This window comes from Orbicella faveolata, unplaced genomic scaffold (assembly GCF_042242905.1).
Source record: "Orbicella faveolata isolate gen_17 unplaced genomic scaffold, um_ofav_v1 contig_25, whole genome shotgun sequence".
Classification (NCBI taxonomy): Eukaryota; Metazoa; Cnidaria; class Anthozoa; order Scleractinia; family Merulinidae; genus Orbicella; species Orbicella faveolata.
This window is the reverse complement of record NW_028301553.1, coordinates 6,766,856-6,785,537: the sequence shown is the minus strand read 5'-3', so window position 1 is coordinate 6,785,537 and position 18,682 is coordinate 6,766,856. Positions and strand designations below refer to the sequence as shown.

General features: G+C 39.0%; 3 pseudogenes across 2 annotated transcripts in view; all 3 read left to right on the top strand.

Moving 5' to 3' along the window:
* Window positions 1-18,682, top strand: part of LOC149108738 (uncharacterized) — an 87,020-nt pseudogene that overhangs the window by 23,159 nt on the left and 45,179 nt on the right. The gene's annotated exons all lie outside the window — the stretch shown is intronic.
* Window positions 3,013-6,403, top strand: LOC149108744 (uncharacterized; annotated as a pseudogene).
* On the top strand, window positions 11,925-14,692 carry LOC149108743 (uncharacterized; annotated as a pseudogene). Its single transcript, XR_016208443.1, has 5 exons — window positions 11,925-12,018; window positions 12,398-12,471; window positions 12,795-12,902; window positions 13,742-13,987; window positions 14,561-14,692. The product of XR_016208443.1 is annotated as an uncharacterized LOC149108743 (transcript).

The following is an 18,682-nucleotide window of genomic DNA, read 5'->3' as shown; positions in this document are numbered from 1 at the left end:
GACAGCTGCCCTGAAGAATTATGTCAATCGGTGTGACGTCTGCAGAAACTTCGAAATGTCATAGCAGAAGGAAAAGCTCCACCCGCACGACGTACCGGACAAGCCTTGGTCCAAGGTAGCTGTTGACCTATTTGAATTCAGCAACCGTCACTACCTTGTCACAGTGGATTACTACAGCAACTTCTGGGAAGTTGATTGAATGGAATCCAGCACAACGTCAAAAGTTGTTATCTCCAAGCTGAAACAGCATTTTGCAAGACAAGGCATCCCCGACAAAGTGGTCTGGGATAATGGTCCCCAGTTCGACTCGGACGAATTCCGTAGATTTGCACGTCAGTGGGAGTTCGATCATGTCACCTCAAGTCCCGGACATGTGCAGTCCAATGGCCTGGTCGAAAGTGCTGTCAAGACGGTCAAAAGGCTAATTAGGAAGGCACATGACGACGGAAAAGATCCCTGGCTCGCGCTTCTCGATCACGGGAACACGCCCACCGAAGGCATGAGAAGCAGTCCGGTTAAGCGACTGATGAGTCGTCGGACCAGAACACTACTCCCGGCAAGAGAAACCCTTCTCAGACCAAAGCTGGCTGAAAGTGTCCAGGAAGAGAGGAACAAAATCAAGGTGAAACAAGCATTCTATTACAATCGAAATGCTAAAGATCTACTACCCTTAGCGAAAGGTGACACAGTGCGACTACAGCCTTTAAAGAACAGGAAAGAACCATGGAAGAAAGCTACAGTCCAGGAAGAAGTCAATGTTAGGTCATACAATGTCCTTACAGAAGATGGTTCCATCTTACGACGTAACAGACGACATCTTAAGGCAACTAAAGAACAGGCAATGCAGCCGCAAACAGATCAAATGCCACAGGACAACAATACACCGGCAGCCCAAGAAACCGCAACTTCACCATTCAATTCGTCGCAGACAGCGCCCTCTCCAGAGACACCAGTAAAGCTTCCAGCAGCCGATTCAGCGCTAACAAAGCAGCCGGCTGGAGTAAAGCAAACTCGTTCTGGTCGACTTGTCAAGACCCCTTTGTACTTGAGGGACTATGTTTGCTAAAGCAAAGGGACAAACAAAACAGGACATGACTTAAGTAGAACTCAATTTGATTTATTTGATTCTTTGATTTTTTTTAGAAACGAAGGGATGTAACGATAGATCGTATCACTAGGTTAGAGATTATAGTAACGCAAGTGTGTCACGTGATTTTGTAATCGATATAACACCTTTTTAGATAGAGCAAGGCGTTGTCTCAAGTGTATTCTAGGGAACACTCGATTCCATTAAAGCACTTTGAACAGTTTTCTATGATCTGTTCGATATCGAAACACTGGTGACTGCTTTTTCAGAGCAATTTCACATCAGTATTATGGCACTTCTGAGTTTCATATTGCTGTAAGGCAAGCTGGTGTTAGCTATTTAGAAAAACATGCTGAGTTGTTTGTAGAGAGTATATCCGAGGATTCATCGAAACGTTATTTGAAAAGAATGGCAACACCAGGCACATGGTGTGACAACATTATCATACAAGCTGTAGCCAATCAATTTAATTGTGTAATTCATATCATTGAAACAAGGCTTTCTTGCCCAGAAGGCACTACGATAACTCCACCTCTTGCTAATAAAAGCCAAAGAGTATTGTTTGTTGGTTACATAGAAGACTTGCATTATGTTTCTACAGTACCTCATACTATTAATAAGAATGCCGTGAAACATCTTAAATTAAAATTATCAGAATCACACGAGCAACATCAAAAGAGACTTCAAAACAGGCGAGATAATAGGCAGAGAAAAAGGAAACAAGAACAAAGTCCTGAAAATATTGTAAAAAAGGCGTGTAATAATCAGCCAGAGGGTAACTGTACCATTACACAAAAACAATACTTACTAAATTTTGATGCAGAAAAAAATGGAGATATTCACAAACAGAGCTGGGCAAAAGAAAATATAACTAAATTCCATAATTCCAATAATTATGCCATTTACCAAAGCAAAATTTGTTTTGAAGCATGGCCATTGAGAGTGGCACCAAAATGTCTGCAAAATTATAAGTGTTCTAGGTGCTCAAGGGAAAAGGAGTCACCAAAAAAATTCTCCAAGGAAAACTTAATGATACCCTCACCAGTACCCAGTGAACTTTCTGGTTTAACGCAAATAGAAGAAATGCTTATTGCTAAAGCTCTTCCTATAATGCATATTTATATTAAACCAGGAGGACAAAGAGGATATTCAGCACATACAATAAATTTTCCTCAAGATGTCAGTGAATTGGCACATTTACTTCCAAGATACCCTAAAGATTTATCAATAATTCTTGTTAAAGTTAAAGGAAAAGGAAATTTTGTTAAAAACCTTTCGGTGAGAAGACAAGTGGTTTCAGATGCAATTCACTAGCTTGTTAAAAATAATCCACATTATTCACACATTGAATTAAATTATCACGCATTCAATTCTTTACCAGAGAATGATGTTCCCAATGAAATTCTTTCTATAGAAACAGATGAGACTTCATTAGAGGATAACGCAACTTCCAGACCAGATGTTGGTCCTGTTTCTAATGAAGATGATGTTGTTTATAACAGTAATACAGATTCTTCCAGGTTGCTACCTGTTAATGACACCCAGCGACAAGAAATTGATTTCATTCGTCAGAATGTTTCACAGGGACATATGAACAGGCCAAATTTGGGTAATAGCCCTTTAAATGAGTATGTCACTCCCTTTTTAGCCACAATGGCATTTCCAACATTGTTTCCTGATGGTAAAGGAGATCCAAGAAATCCTGCAATTTGAAAAAAAATATAACTCTGAAAGAAAAGATAAAACACCTTATTAAATTTGCAGAGAAAAAGGACAATAAATGGATTTACCGGTTTGCAAATCATCCGAGGTTTTCATATTGGGCTTTAAACGTGATTCAGCGTAAACAAATCCTACAACAAACCGGAATATTTGTAAAACAAAATCGTGGAGAACAACATCTGACTTTGGAAGAAATAAGAGAAATGGTTGACAACAATAATGCAAACCTTTAGATGACAAAGCTGTCCCGTTACATTACTAACATAAGTGGGCCAGATGCTTATTGGTACAAAGCAAAAGAGGATTTGAAAGCAATCATTCAACATGCTGGACCTCCCACATTCTTTTTCACATTTTCAGCAGCAGATATGCATTGGCCAGAATTACATTATTATTCTCTTATTGGAAACAAAACAGATAAAGGAAAAAGCTTATCTGAAACGAGACGTCAAAATGTTATTACAATCCTCACATTGTTGATTGGTTTTTTACTGAACGCTTGAAACAATTTATCAAGCACTGGCTATATGATTCACTTGATGCAAAATGGCACTGGTACAGATTTGAGTATCAGTCTAGAGGGAGCATTCATTGCCATGGTGTTGTCAAACTCAGCAATGATCCAGGCCTATGCAAGTTAAGTGAAACTGCACTTAGTGGTTATTTGGCAGAAAATAATAAAGATAATGCTACCAGTACAATAGTGAGTGAGGGGAAAATAGCTGCTGAGAAGATCTGTCAATATGTTGATTGGTTATTGTCCACCTGTAACCCAAATCCTCCAGATAATGGCCTGTGGATAAAACCTTCTATTCATCCTTGTCAAGAATACCACAAAAATATCAAACATTCTGACACTGACTACGTTGATTTGTTGAATATGGTTCAAAGACACACTCGATGTAGTACAAGTTATTGTTTGCGAAAAAAGAACAATGAAACAGACCCAAAATGTCGATTTAACTTTCCATTTGAGACTTGCGAAAAAACATCATTGCATTTTGAGCATTCATTCAAAAGACAACACATCAAAATACAGAGTTCAGGTAATTACAAAAAGAAATGATCACAGAGTTAACAACCACCAGCGCCTTCAACTTCAAGGCTGGCGTGCAAATTGTGACATTCAAGTAGTTGTAGATTACCATGCATGTGTGAAGTACTTGGCAAAGTATGCAGCAAAAACTGAATCCAGATCGCATCTTCTTAAGCAAGCATTCAGTAATATTGTACATAATTCACAAATAAATGCCAATGCTGCATCCATGATTAAGAAAACTGTGATGAAAACACTTGGCCAGCGAGATCTTTCTGCACAAGAAGCAATGCACAATTTACTTTTCTTAAACCTTGTAAGCTCGTCCTTTAATGTAATCCCTATCAACTTAAATGGTTCGCGAAGGCCTAATGTAACAAAAAAACCTGATGATAGAGCAACAACAGACAGTTTGCTTGATGTGTATGCTCAACGTGAAAAATATCAAGGCACTGTAAAATGTGACTTGCGTAATTTAAAATTTTCTTCAGTTTGCAATGAAATACAAACTTGTCAATGGAAAATTAGTAGATCAACTAAACAATGTAGCACCAAGAGTTTTCCCCACGTATTCATCCAATCCAAAAAGTACAAATTTTGGATTATACTGTAAGTACCAATTGCTAAGATATAAACCTTGGAAAAACAAACAGGATGACGCATGGGAAAACCAAGCAAGCAGCGATGATGTATTTATTTTACAGTGAAAAAGTTTCTTGCAAACAAATTTTGCAAAAAAAACACGTACCTGATTGGCATGGAAAGCTGGAAGACATACAGTCTCTCTCTGATATTCAGCAAAGTGAAAATTGTGTACAACCAGAGCAGCAACGCGAAGAATGGATGGTTTTAGCAGACTTAATTAACTCAACTTATACAAACAATTTTGAAGCCTTCTCAGAAAATGACTGGCACAGCTACAGTTATTCATACACCCCACAGCAACTGTTAGAAATGAGTTCTTAGATAAAATCCTAAACACAGTTTTATGAAAGTCAAGAACAAAACTTCAATGTAGATATAAATACTTTTAGTAGCATGCAGTCACTTGCATTCAATATAGTGAAAGACCATTTCAACAACCCGGACCCTCAGTCACCTTTGCATCTGATAATAAATGGCTTTGCTGGAACAGGCAAAAGTTACCTTATCAATGCATTGAGAAACCTCCTGCAAAATAATTGTACTGTGACAGCAACTACTGGAAAAGCTTCATTCAGTGTAAATGGTATAACCATTCACTCACTTCTGAGCTTACCTGTTGGCCCCAGGGGCAACACAGATCTCAAAGGCCAAACCCTAGTAAGATTACAAGATAAACTACATGACATTAAATACATACTTATCGACGAGTACTCTATGATTGGTCAAACATTGCTTGGCTGGATTGATAAACGCTGTAGGCAGGCAACTGAGCAACAGGAGGAAGTTTTTGGAAATGTATCAATTATTTTAATAGGGGACACTGCACAATTACCACCTGTCGCAGGCAAACCTTTGTATCATACAAAGCCATCAGGGGTTCTAGGTGAACAAGGCCATCTTGCATATTTGATGTTTGACAAAGTTCTAAAATTAACTCAAAATCAAACAGTAAAAGGTTCTAACCCAGAACAGGTTTCTTTTAAAGATTTATTAAAGCGTCTCAGAACTGGAGATTCAACTACAGAAGACTGGCAACTTCTTCTTACTCGACAGCCATCAGCGGTACCCAATCTACATGAATTTGAAAATGCAATAAGACTATTTTATGGCAATGATCAAGTTGCCTCTCGCACTAAAACCTTGAGAGTTGTTGGATTTGATCAATCAACACACAATCAGTGTCAGCATTTTGAAACCACAGGAAATCCAGTAAAGCTCGTTAATGTCAGGGAGGACAATGGACAGATTCTGGTCAACCAACAATCAACATTACTGCAAATGTCCAATGGTGATGTTACCTTCCAATATACACCATCATCACTATCTGCAGATTGCACTGCACAAAATGGTCCTGCTGTAACTTCCACTGACATATCATTGAACCACCTACAGAATCTCACAAGAAACCAAAAGGTAAACGTCAAAGGAGTTATCACTCTTGGCGGCAAACCACCTAAGCAAGTCAAGAAAAGAAATGGAGAAAATGGCACAGTGAAAGAAGACTGTGCAATAGAAGATGCAACTGGGAACGCAGTTCTTCACATCTGGGATGAAATGATAAATAAACTCCAAACCTCCAAGAGTTACAGCATCAAGAATCTTAGTGTTAAAAACTATTCCGGAAACACCATGTTAGGAACGACAGTGACAACAACATTCGAAGAAGTACCACCTCTACTTGAACAAGTTCAAGGGTCAAACCTTCTGAGAAATACAGATAAAAAAGTTACTGTCAAGGAATAGACCATTTTACAGTTGTCTGCTCAGTGACCTGGCCTTTGTATGGCAGCGAGGCTAGAGTTGACCTTGTTTTGATACAGACCTCTCTGCTTTTGTTGTGTAAAACAAGTTGTTCTGATGCTAACTAGGTGCATTTACATGACAAAAGCAGTGAGGTCTGTATCAAAACAAGGTCAACTCTAGCCTCGCTGCCATACAAAGGCCAGGTCACCGAGCAGACAACTGTAAAATGGTCTATTCAAATTTGTTGACAAACTTAACATTTACCTCCAATGTCAACTTAAATCATGTAACAAGAAGATACCATACACCATAAATGATAAAATTGTCACCTGCCCATCATGTAGTGCCACCCAGAAAACGAAATCATCAAAGAAAGCTATGTCAGCAAGACTTTGTGCTGATGTTGATGGCACTGAAACGTGGTTCACTGCATTCACCGATGTGTTGCAATGTCTTCTGAACAAGAACAAAGAAGACACTCCGCTAACATCCGATCAAATTTCTGAAGCGTTACTTTCCGTTGAGAACATTACAATGCTAGTGGACACAACATCAAATTACATCAAGGAAATAATGAACTTGAATAAGAGTAAACACTTTGTATTCTCAATAGAAGTTAATCTGTGACAGCTTCAAGGGCCAGACCTTCTGAGAAATACTAATAAAAAAGTTACTGTCAAGGAATTCAAATTTGTTGACAAACTGAACATTTACCTCTCATGTCAACTTACATCATGTAACAATATTGGTTTCGTTACAGTTCCTAACATGTTCAAGTTTTGCATATGATAAGAAATGCATTTTGTTGGAAATTTTTACTTATCATTGAAATCACTTGTTCAAATTTATATAATAGTTTCGTTATAGTTACTGTCCAATAACATGTTCAAGTTTTGCATATGATAACCAATGCGTTTTGTTGGAATTCTTTGTTAATCATTTAAATCACATGTTCAAAATTTTATAGGTTATAATATTTCAATAAATATTTGTTGAGTTCCAAAAATTCATTTTGACTCAATCATTACAGGGAATATAGAGGGAGTTTAAGGGGGAGAGGGGGAACGAGGGGAGGGGGAACGAGGGGAGGGGAAACGAGGGGAGGGGGGAGAACTGCAGGAGCAGGGATTGCCTTAGAAAATATTTCACATCCTTATAACTACTATGCATCACTTACTGACTATACCTTGGACAATATAAACCTTTTTTACCCAAAATGACCTGATATCGTCCTCGCCCGCACTTTCTAACCTTTGGTTATTACTAGTTTACATAATATATGCAGCGCGAAATTTATCGGGTTAGTTGTTTCGTAGGAGGGCTTTGTTTCTGTGGCGGCAAGATGACACGAGTTCATTACGTTTGTTTAGTGTTGATAGCTCGGGTTGGCAGATGATAAGGAATTTTTCTTTAAGGCAAAGGTTACATCTTTTACTTGAGCTGTTGTACGGCGAGTGTGATGAGAGAATGCGCCAGGAAATAAAGTGTTCGATGTTATTGTCTTTGAGGGTCCAGATGTGCTTGCTGAGTTCGGTCGAGTTTCTGTGTTTAGTGTGGCGGAATGATGCGGGTTGGTACATTTCACTGACCTCTAGTCCATGGACTACCCCGATGGACCTGGTCCATGGACTACTTGAATGGACTACCCGTGGACTACCCTAAATGGACCACCCTGAAATTTGTGGCAAACATAAATTTAACGATGGTAGAACCCGAACAAAAGATGCGATCGATCGGGAAACACAAATTATGGAACACTTGCGATGTAACAGATTTAATCCCCAGCTGGACCTTTGCCACAAAATGTTACAACCGAAATAAAGGAAATGAGTTGCTTTTTTCGTTCCCCGTCATGGCGTAAAGAACTGGCTCACGAGTCAGAGATGAATGCATTATATATGTAAAATTTCCACTTAACATCTAGCATGCTTTCCATATTGGCCCATATTGTGAGTGACCGTAAGTGACTCGTGGGCAACTACTGCGCCTGCTAGCTACACTCATTTGGCCAGCGGTAGACATGCATAATGGCGGTGTATTGGAGGTGTATGGGTGTATGGGTGTGTGGGGTTATGTGAATGTCGTGTCTTATCATGTAGGTAACAAAAGAAAAACTCGCTCTAATCCAATATTTTGTAACAAAAGTCCAGATGTTAGGGTAGGAAAAGTTTGAGGATTAAATCGCAACTGTTCTGATCGATCGCGTCTTTTGTTCGGATCTTTAAATCTATTACATCGCAAGTGTTCCGTAATGTGTTAGTCGATCGATCGCATCTTTTGTTCGGGTTCTGGCATCGTTAAATTTATGTTTGCCACAAATTTTAGGGTAGTCCATTTAGGGTAGTCCACGGGTAGTCCATTCAAGTAGTCCATGGACCAGGTCCGCCGGGGTAGTCCATGGACTAGGGGTCAGCCAAATGTACCGAATGATGCAGTGTGGTTTCTGTATCTAGTTTTGAAGTCGTTCTCTGTGAGTCCGATGTACGTTTCTGTCGTGTTGTTGTCTTTGCGTGTTACGGTGACTTAGTAGATTACAGATGATTGAAGGCAGTTTCCGTCGAGCGGGCATGTGTTCTTTTGTCGGCAGTTACATGTCTTTTTATTGTTAATGGTAGCGGCGGCGGCGATGTCACCAGTCGGCATAGATGCAGTTAGGATGCGTTTGTTATGGCTGTCGATTATTTGTTTTGTGTTGTTCATGTAGCTGTAACTGATCTTAATGGTGTTTCGGTTGAAGATTTTTCTTAGCTTGTGATCTTTCGGAAAGTGGTTGTCTATTAGGGCGAGGAATTTGTGTGCGATGTTGGTGCTGGTGTTCTTGCTAAAAGGAGGATTGTACCAGGGGATGTTATTACGTTGTCGGTTTCTCCGTTTGCGTGTGTTGGCTGGTTCGTACCGTAGTGTGTAGTGATATCCACTTTCGTCGAGTGCTTTCTGGTATGGAGGGGCGGCTTGGTCAAAGGATGCTTTGTCGGATGATAGGGACGACAGTCGTTTGTTGATGCCGGCGGGAATGTTCTTAGTAGTGATCGGCGGGTGGTTGCTCTCGCGGTGAACGTATTGCAGTGAAGTATTACGGCTTTGTAATTTATGCTATACATACAGTGTATGTATAGCATAAATTACAAAGCCGTTACAGAACACAAGCGTGCATATAAAGAATGTTTGACAAATTAACATATTATAGGTTAAATTGAGGTATGTCCGCCATTTTGAATAATCAAATCCCGCCGGTGTCAGAAACTCGTTTGTCTAGTTTGGCTATGACGCTTTATAAGTTAATAACTCCACCGTAATATATACATCTCTCTTAATCTCTCTTAAAACAATACCGCCTGGATATATAATCAAGTATTCTTCCTCAACCACATATATACCTGCACATCCTACATCTCATTAATCCCTCACATATACCTACACAGCCTACATCTCATTAATCCCCCCTCATATACCTACACAGCATACATCTCATTAATCCTACATATACCTACACAGCTTTCATCGTATTAATTCCCAACATATACCTACACAGCCTACATCTCATCAATCCCCCTAATATACCTGCATAGCCTACATCTCATCAATCCCCCTCATATACCTACACAGCCTAGATCTCATTAATTCCCTACATATACCTACACAGCCTACATCTCATTAATCCCCCCTCATATACCTACACAGTATACATCTCATTAATCCTACATATACCTACACAGCTTTCATCGTATTAATTCCCAACATATACCTACACAGCCTACATCTCATCAATCCCCCTAATATACCTGCATAGCCTACATCTCATTAATCCCCCTCATATACCTACACAGCCTAGATCTCATTAATTCCCTACATATACCTACACAGCCTACATCTCATTAATCCCCTACATATACCTACACAGCCTACATCTCATTAATCCCCCTCGTATACCTACACAGCAATACATCTCATCAATCCCCTACATATACCTACACAGCTTTCATCGTATTAATTCCCAACATATACCTACACAGCCTACATCTCATCAATCCCCCTCATATACCTACACATCCTACATCTCATCAATCCCATACATATACCTACACAGCCTACAGCTCATTGATCCCCCACATATACCTGCACAACCTACATCTCATTAATCCCCTACGTATACCTACACAACCTACATCTCATTAATCCCCCTCGTATACCTACACAGCAATACATCTCATCAGTCCCCTGCATATACCTACACAGCTTTCATCGTATTAATTCCCAACATATAACTACACATGTGACTACACATCCTACATCTCATTAATCCCCTACATATACCTAAACAACCTACATCTCATTAATCCCCCTCATATACCTGCACATCCTACATCTCATTAATCCCCCTCATATACCTACACAGCCTAGATCTCATTAATCCCCTACATATACCTACACAATCTACATCTAATTAATCCCCTAGATATACCTACACAACCTCCATCTCATTAATCTCCCTCGTATACCTACACAGCAATACATCTCATGAATCCCCTACATATACCTACACAGCTTTCATCGTATTAATTCCCAAGATATACCTACACAGCCTACATCTCTTTAATCCCTCACATTTACTTTCACAATCAAACCTACAACTCGCTTACGACTGTTGTGTACGTCAAAAAAATGTCGTAGGATTTTAAAACATGTTTTAAAATGCTGCGACAATCGTAGCCGCAATCGATAGAAAATGACGTATTTTGTGACAAATTTCTTGCGTCAAAATGGCGGACGGAGTTGTTGTTGACTGAGTCACATGAAGCCGTTTCTCGAAAAGTACTGAACGGATTAAAGCGAAAAATGTCTCGTTATAAAGTTTTTTTTTAAAGCACAGGACAGCTAAAATATCTGTTTAGAACTTTCGCTCTGAAAATCCCGAAACAAACTTTTGCATATTTAATTTAGTACGTGAAAATGTCGTGCGCGTGTAAATGGTCCTTGGTCATGTCGTAAGCCCGTCGTAAGCTTGTGTTATAAGACAAAGTCGTACCGTGTAAATCGGCCCTAAGAACAAATATCCGAGCATATTTTCGCTTCAAATGGAGGCTACTGTGTGCGACCATTGTGTTTATTATCCTTCAAATATTTTTCGCACGGGCGATTTTGAAAATTGAGGAATTTCATTCGGATATTCCCCAGTTTCAGTCATGTGACGCGTTTTGATCAATCGCGGAAATATTTGATGTATTATGATGACTACTTCTACTTTCAGTGGTCACTCCCTAAGATTTATGTTGAAACATATGAAACGTCAAGTAAAAAGGTATCATTTTTGTTTTCCAACAACGCGTATTTTTATCATGTTTATCACCGCAGTTTGCATGCTATTCCTTGTTAGGCTACGATGGCCAAAGAAAAAGAGTATTTACGATTTAGTTTTTGTACTGTATGGTCAGGAGACGTTGTCAACAGTCAGGGTTTATGAGAAGGATCTATCACGCTCTCGCATAGATTTGTCCATCTAAATTAAACTAGTGAGAGTTCTTTTCCACTATTGTGAAAATTACTGGGGGTTAAGGAATCATTCGCCTACAGCAGAGAAGTGTGAAGCGCAACGGGCAAGGAGAGCCGGCAGCCGCACCGTGAGGTAAGAAGGGATACTGGGACTTCATTAAGTCGCGTTCGCATAGCTACGAGGAGACGCAAAAATTGAAGATGGCGTCTGGAAATCCCTTGCTAACGCTAGAACGAATGTTAAATGGCAGAACAACCTTAAAAACACAAAAGGTTACGCACAACAACATCGTATGTAAGTAAAGTATTTATCGTCTTCGTTCTTCATCTAAAGATATGCTGCTATAGTCTTAAAATCCTCGGCGTGATCACTATGTTCTAGAACAACTGATCTGTACTCGAGTTCAACAGAAGTGTTCGTATAAAAACTATCTACCAAACCTGGCTAAGATGTGCTAAGGAATATTACATGAAGTTAGGGTATAGTGTTCGGGAGCAAATCAAGCTAAATGCACACTGCAGCCATATCAAGAAATTGATAACAAGAGAAATTTTGATCTAAATAATTTACAATATCATCATATGATATAATGGCTACGGTTTGGTAGTAAATTTTGAGTGTAAATTTGATTGATTTTGATTCACTTAATGTGCGTAATTGTGTATATTTTCAGGTATTGGAACAGAGCTTCTGAATGAAATCCAGCAAGTTATGAGAGAAGACAAAGAGAAAGCAGTCCGAGATGCTGTGAGTAGCTAAATGTCCACGCATGCTCTATTTTGCGCCTGCTTAAAGGGTGTGTTTGGAGATTTAAAATGAAAAAGAAAAAGAAACAAGAGAAAAAGGCTCTTTTTATTTTAAGCTTTCTTTATTTTTTGAGTAATTTTTTGAAGTTACAAATTAACTAGGATATTATTCTGTAATACTAACAGACCCCAGCTTAAAAAAGTCTTGTAATCCCGGCTTCAGTGTCATCAGTATTATCATTACTCAATATTTGCTCATCTGGTCTGAAAAATTAACTTTACATCAAAAGGTGATGTTTTGAATGTTTCTTTCATAAATACCAGGTTGCTGCTGCTGAAGCAAAGGCACTTGCAAAGCTGAATCAATCTTTGAATGAACTAAGAGAACGAATGAATGAGGAGAGAGAACAGGCCTTGGAAGAAGCTAGGCTGGTAATATAATTGAAATAAAAGTCTTAATTTTATATGCTATTCTCTTGTCTTGACCATTTTTTGCTTGATTTCATATCAATTAATGTCAATATGAATTTGGCAAATCATTTTATTCCAAGAGTGATCCACATCTAATGTATTTGATTCTCTATACAATAATAACAAGCTGATGTACTGATAACAGTGATGAGAAAACATAATCTTATGGGTGTTCTCATAAAACAGTAATAGAGAGTACCGGTAGTCATTGTGTTTCTCTCAGATCATACAATCATGCTAGTAGAAAAATACAGTTGATGCCTGCTTTCTCAAACTCTCAAGGAAAACAAAAAATAGTTCAAGGTAGCAGAGGTTCGAGATAGCTAATACTAAGACTGAAAAAGTATATCCCAGGTAAACTGAAACTTGGAAGTGTTAAGCAATCAATACTTTGGCTAGGTGTTTTTTAGGCATCTAGTAATCAATTGGTCCAACACTTGTAAGTATTACATGTATCTGTTAGGTGGAGCACAAGCTCAACCAAATTTCTGTTCAATATTTAGTGGATATAATTTGATATTGCTTTCATTCATTTGAATCCTGATCTCAGATTGTGTCAAATATTAATAAAATTATCTGCAGAAAATTCTCACCAATTGACAGCAGTTGAGAAACTCTGCTTTTTATGTAGCCTCCTATCCAGATGTGCTTATGGCTCGCCATGCACTCCTCCCCAACAAAGCAAAGAATGCTTGGCAAACTGATAGAGAATCAGTGTAAGAGCCTGCTCTTTATGGGAAATACAGTTTATAACCTCAGACAAGATTATTGGACTGCTTAATTTATTTTCTCTTTTTTAGCGAGCTGAGGAGCAAGTGGGAGAAATTCAGTACAGATGTGAAGTCGCAGAGAAGAAGCGTGCACGTTCAGCTTGGGAGAGATCCCAGGAGGAAAAGCAGGTAGCTCTGCAGAAAGCAGCAGAAGAAGCCGAGAAAAGGAAACAAGAAGAAATGAGAAACCTTACAGAAACACTCACAAGAAAGTTGAGGAATGAAGCAGTGCTGTAGAGAGAAATGGCCGTTGGGGAAGCACTTGCTGTTGCAAGGGTAATATTTTTAATGACATAATTATTTTATGATCATGTCTCATGAGGACTGGGAATGTCAGAACATCAGATAGAGTATAACCAGAGAAGGGAGAAGATTTTGCAAGCCCAGAATCAAGATCATGATCACTCTACAAAATTATGAAGATAAGAATAGAGACATCCGTAATGCCTGCAATAAGTTTTTCAGTAAATGAAAAAAACTAGGGAAATTGGGAAACTTCTTTTGACCTTCTCTTTGTCATGGCTCTTGCTCTTGGCCAACCATTGTCACTTACAACATTGCTACCTCTTAAAAGCCTGAATTTTAAGGCATCTCTTTGAGTCACATATGGCTAAAATTCGCTACCCCATAAAAAAAAATGAGTCCAGTGCCTTTTGAGAGATTTCCTTTCAATTTCCCGGGTGGGGGCGGGGGGGGGGGGGGGGTCATGGAACATTTCATGTAGGAGTCCTCCCCTGCCCCCACCCCCTTCCCCTTCAGGGGCTCAGACTGTCAACTTGATAACAACGTTTGAAACAAAAAAGTCATCAATTAGTGTTGATCTTTGGAATTGTTTTCAACTCTACCTAGAAAAACGCTGAGAGACGTCGACAAGAGTCCATTGAAGAGACAACACGAGAATGTGGGAGCAAAGCTGCAGCTGAAGCAGCAAGAGTAGCTAGGACACACAAAAACAGAGTGGATGAACTCAATCAGAGGTAACGTTTATTTGGATTTTTCTCCATCTCGGGAGATCTATAATTAACAAGTAGTGGATGAGCTGAAGTGTGGTAGCAAGATTTGTCAAGACCGAGGTTTGTGGTCAAAAGTACAGTGAAGGATCGTTTTTGAGTTATTTTTTTTGGTAAAAAAAATACCTCTTAGTCGGCGCGTCGGGTATGTTATGGACGGGTCAATGGGTGAGTGAGTGAGTGAGTGAGTGAGAGATGTATGTATGTCACACCAATCAGATTGGATCTACTATGAACAGCCAATCAAATTTCTTGTTGTAAAGGTAAATGGTACGTAAGAAACACAAGGTATGTATAAACACAAGGACTTTGGTAATTGAAAAATAAAGAGTGGCGTGTATGTGGCCGGTTTGCGATTTTTAGTCCGGTTTGGAGGGGAGTATGACAGTTACATACGTACATTGGGTTGTTTTAGAGTGCATAATTTTCAGTGTAATGGTGGCTAGTTATGAACGAGATGAGTCTTGAGTTTTGAAGCAGTTCTTGAGTTAGTAGTAGGCAAATGGCACGAGATATTTTTATTTTTAATTACAAAGGGTAACTTGATACTTCTGTTTTTCGCAAGGAGTTAATTCAATTAGAGGTCACGAATCGTCGGTTCTAGTTCTTAGGACATGTTTTAGAGGAGACGAGACTATTTAGATTTGAAGCATTTCTAACGTTTACAATAGTAAGTGCAGGTAACGATTGCTTTGTTCTTATTGCATGCAAATATAACAAGATACTTTTATTTTTTAGTTACAATGGGTAATTTGACACTCTTGTTTTTCACAAGGTGGTAAATTCAATTAGAACTGACGAATCGTCACCACTTGTTCCCAATACAAATAATAAATGTTATTGTTATTGTTATTGTTATTCCCACGAGATGTTTGCTATTTTTAGTTACAAATGGTAACTCGACACTTTTGTTTTTCATATGGGAGTAAATTCAATTAGAGCTTACAAGTTATCGGCTATTGTTCCCAGGATATCAAACAAAAAAGAAGCTTTCATTTCTGGACGGTTTTTACGTCTCTGCAGTGGCACTTTAATATTTTTATTTGATGGGCATTTTATGACATTCTTTTCAGGCCGATATTTTTTAAAGGTAAAAAGTATGAAAACTGTTCAAATGTTCTTTGAAGACTGTGTGGCACCAAGTTAAAGTGCAATTTAATTAAATCAGACTTTCAACGTGCCAGAGAGGTTTTTTTTCTCTTTCTTTCAATTTTCGGTGAAGTAGTGTTGTGTAAAAAGGGTAAACTTACGACTCGTATAAAATGCGAAAAGTTCTCTTACTTGCGTATTTTTGAGCAAAAATTCCTCTTGGGGGCTAGAAGGGCTCCCGAGGAGGTACTCCCAGAAAAATTGGTCGGGGGTGTGTGGCCCGCTTCCCAAAACCCTTACCCTATTTATGACCAAAATCTGCGATATTCTTTACCCTATTTATGACCTGACCAAAAATTCGAAACCCTATTTACGACCTGACCCTCAAATCAAAACCCTGTTTCAGACCTGCGTTATAATTAGCTCCCTAGTTCAAACCAATGTTAAATTACCGTAAACATATAAATTTGTGAAGAGCTTTTGTTGATTTTCTTTTCGATAATGATGAAAAAGTGGCTTCTTCTTAAAGCATACCCATATCAAGGCTAGACTGCAAAAACCATACCCTATTTATGATCAAAATGGCCAAAATCAGCTAAAATCGATACCCTATTTATGACCAAAACGGCTGAAAAACCATACCCTTCGGGGCCGCACAGACCTATATAGCCCATATAAGGGAGTCCCCCCGCCGGGGGGAAGGGCTACGTGATCGGTGAGTGAGAGAGCTATGCATGTGCGAGTGTCAGACCAATCACAGTGTGGGTTGTATCAAAGAACGAATAAAATTGCCTGTTAAAAAATAAGATGGTATCTACATTAATCTGGAGACGTGTCAGATTACTGTAGTTTCTTCAGTCAAACATTTTATGGCATACTATTTAGTTATCTTACCATTACCGATGTAACATTGTATGTACATCATAAACTCCCAGTTTCTTTCTTGCTGTACATCGCAACCAAAAAACTTGTTAAATCAACCAAATCATTACTGTAAACAGTTCCATGAATGCTGCTATCTCCGAGACTTATAGTTCACAAAAAAATAACTCTTGCACGCCTTGCGTGCCTATGTTTTGAAGAGCCAGGAGTTTAGCCCTCACAGTCTAAAATAAAGTCAGCCGCCGGCAGCTTTCACAAGTTGTTCATGTTGTTATCTAGGAGCGGATAGGTCACTGCAAATGCTTCAAGGCTCCGTCCACTCTATGCCGGGGAAATTAAAAAAAGCTTTGACTGACGAACAATCAACCGTCACGAAGTTAAGAGCATCTCTGAAGGAGGTAGGTTTCTACATGCGTGTTTTTACTGATTTAAATCGCCAAGTATATAAAATTGCCCTGTCAAAACCGGCGAATAAATGACAGTCAGATCTTTTCTGGTTAATCCCTTAGAGCCTGGCAGAGAAAGAAGTCTACAAGTCCCGATTAGAGACCCATCTACAGACTGCCGAACGGCACAGGACGACGTCAGTGCTTGTAAGTTAGATGTTCGTACAGTGCGCCATGTTATCACTAACAAAGCAGCCTTAATCAATAATGAATTTACTATTGGCAGCTCTCAGTTGAAAAATACGACTACGCGACTTGGAATATTAACTGAACAGTGAAAAAGCTAGCAGGACAACTCAAACTCTCTCCCATACCATAATCAATAAGTAAAGTAAGGACCGTGAAATTGATAAAGTTTATCTAATGTAACCAGGATGTTAACTCAGTGGTAAGTCAAAACGTCTTGCCTTAATGTTCGATATTAGGGCCCGGGGCGCTTATTTACTTTTGGTACTTCAAGGAAGAGCGCTTATTCGAGACAGGGCGCTTGTTCGGAACAGGGCGCTTATTTCTGTTTTGAGAAACAACCGAATGTTCAAAACAAAACTCTAATACAGTATTTATTAAAAAGAGGATCAGAAACTGTAACAGTAACAAACATGTGGTGAATGTTCAGTTAACATGAGTAAATTTTAATTTATTTCGACGCCCGATAGAGATCATTCGTTTGAATGAATTATGCACTCACATGGACATAACAGTTTAGAAATTCAGATGAAGACCACTGTTTTTGTAATGCGGCAGTACCTGTGTTAGCAATCAAAGAAGATGAACATTCCTTGAAACATACTCTGACAGTGCTATAATATTATAATATTGAAATAGGGGCGCTTGTCAATAAAAACACATTCGAAGGGGCGCTAAATCGAATCATTACGGTACTTTTTCGATAGTCCTGTCTCACTGCCGTGACACGAGTGATTCGTCGATAAGGATGACTTGTCGAACCATAACAAAGCAAATGATTTGTACATTTTTTTCTCTCCTGATAGGAAATTCAAAAGCTTAAAACAGAAATGTCAGAGTTTAAGATGTCTTTCATGAACAGAGAGACAGATACTGTAAATACTGAGGAGGTAAAGCTTGCGTTTCCTTCAATCACCTGTACATGAACTTCAGTGAATATCTCATCTTATAGTCTTCACGCTGATTATATTAATATTCATTTCATGGCTAACTCCGTGATGGAGAAAGATATACCAAATCCTGCTCTTGATTGGCTATCCAACCCGGAGGACTGAGCTATCTTTCCCGCTCGTTCGTTTATTACACGTTCATGGACCAAGACTGCGCTTCGGTCCATAATCACGCCAAAAATGAAGAAAATCAAAAAACGAAAAAAAAAAAAAAAAGAATGGCCAATACCCAGCCATCACTGACCTCACACTTGGTGGGTAACCCATATATACATGTGACCGATACATTGACTTCCTCACTTAAAAGGTATCAGCGACTGATGTGTTGCAGTCCTCAAGTACAGGAGCAGACCCCTTAATGAACGTGGTAAGTCAGTGGATGTTGCTAGACTCAAGTGAAAGAAGTTG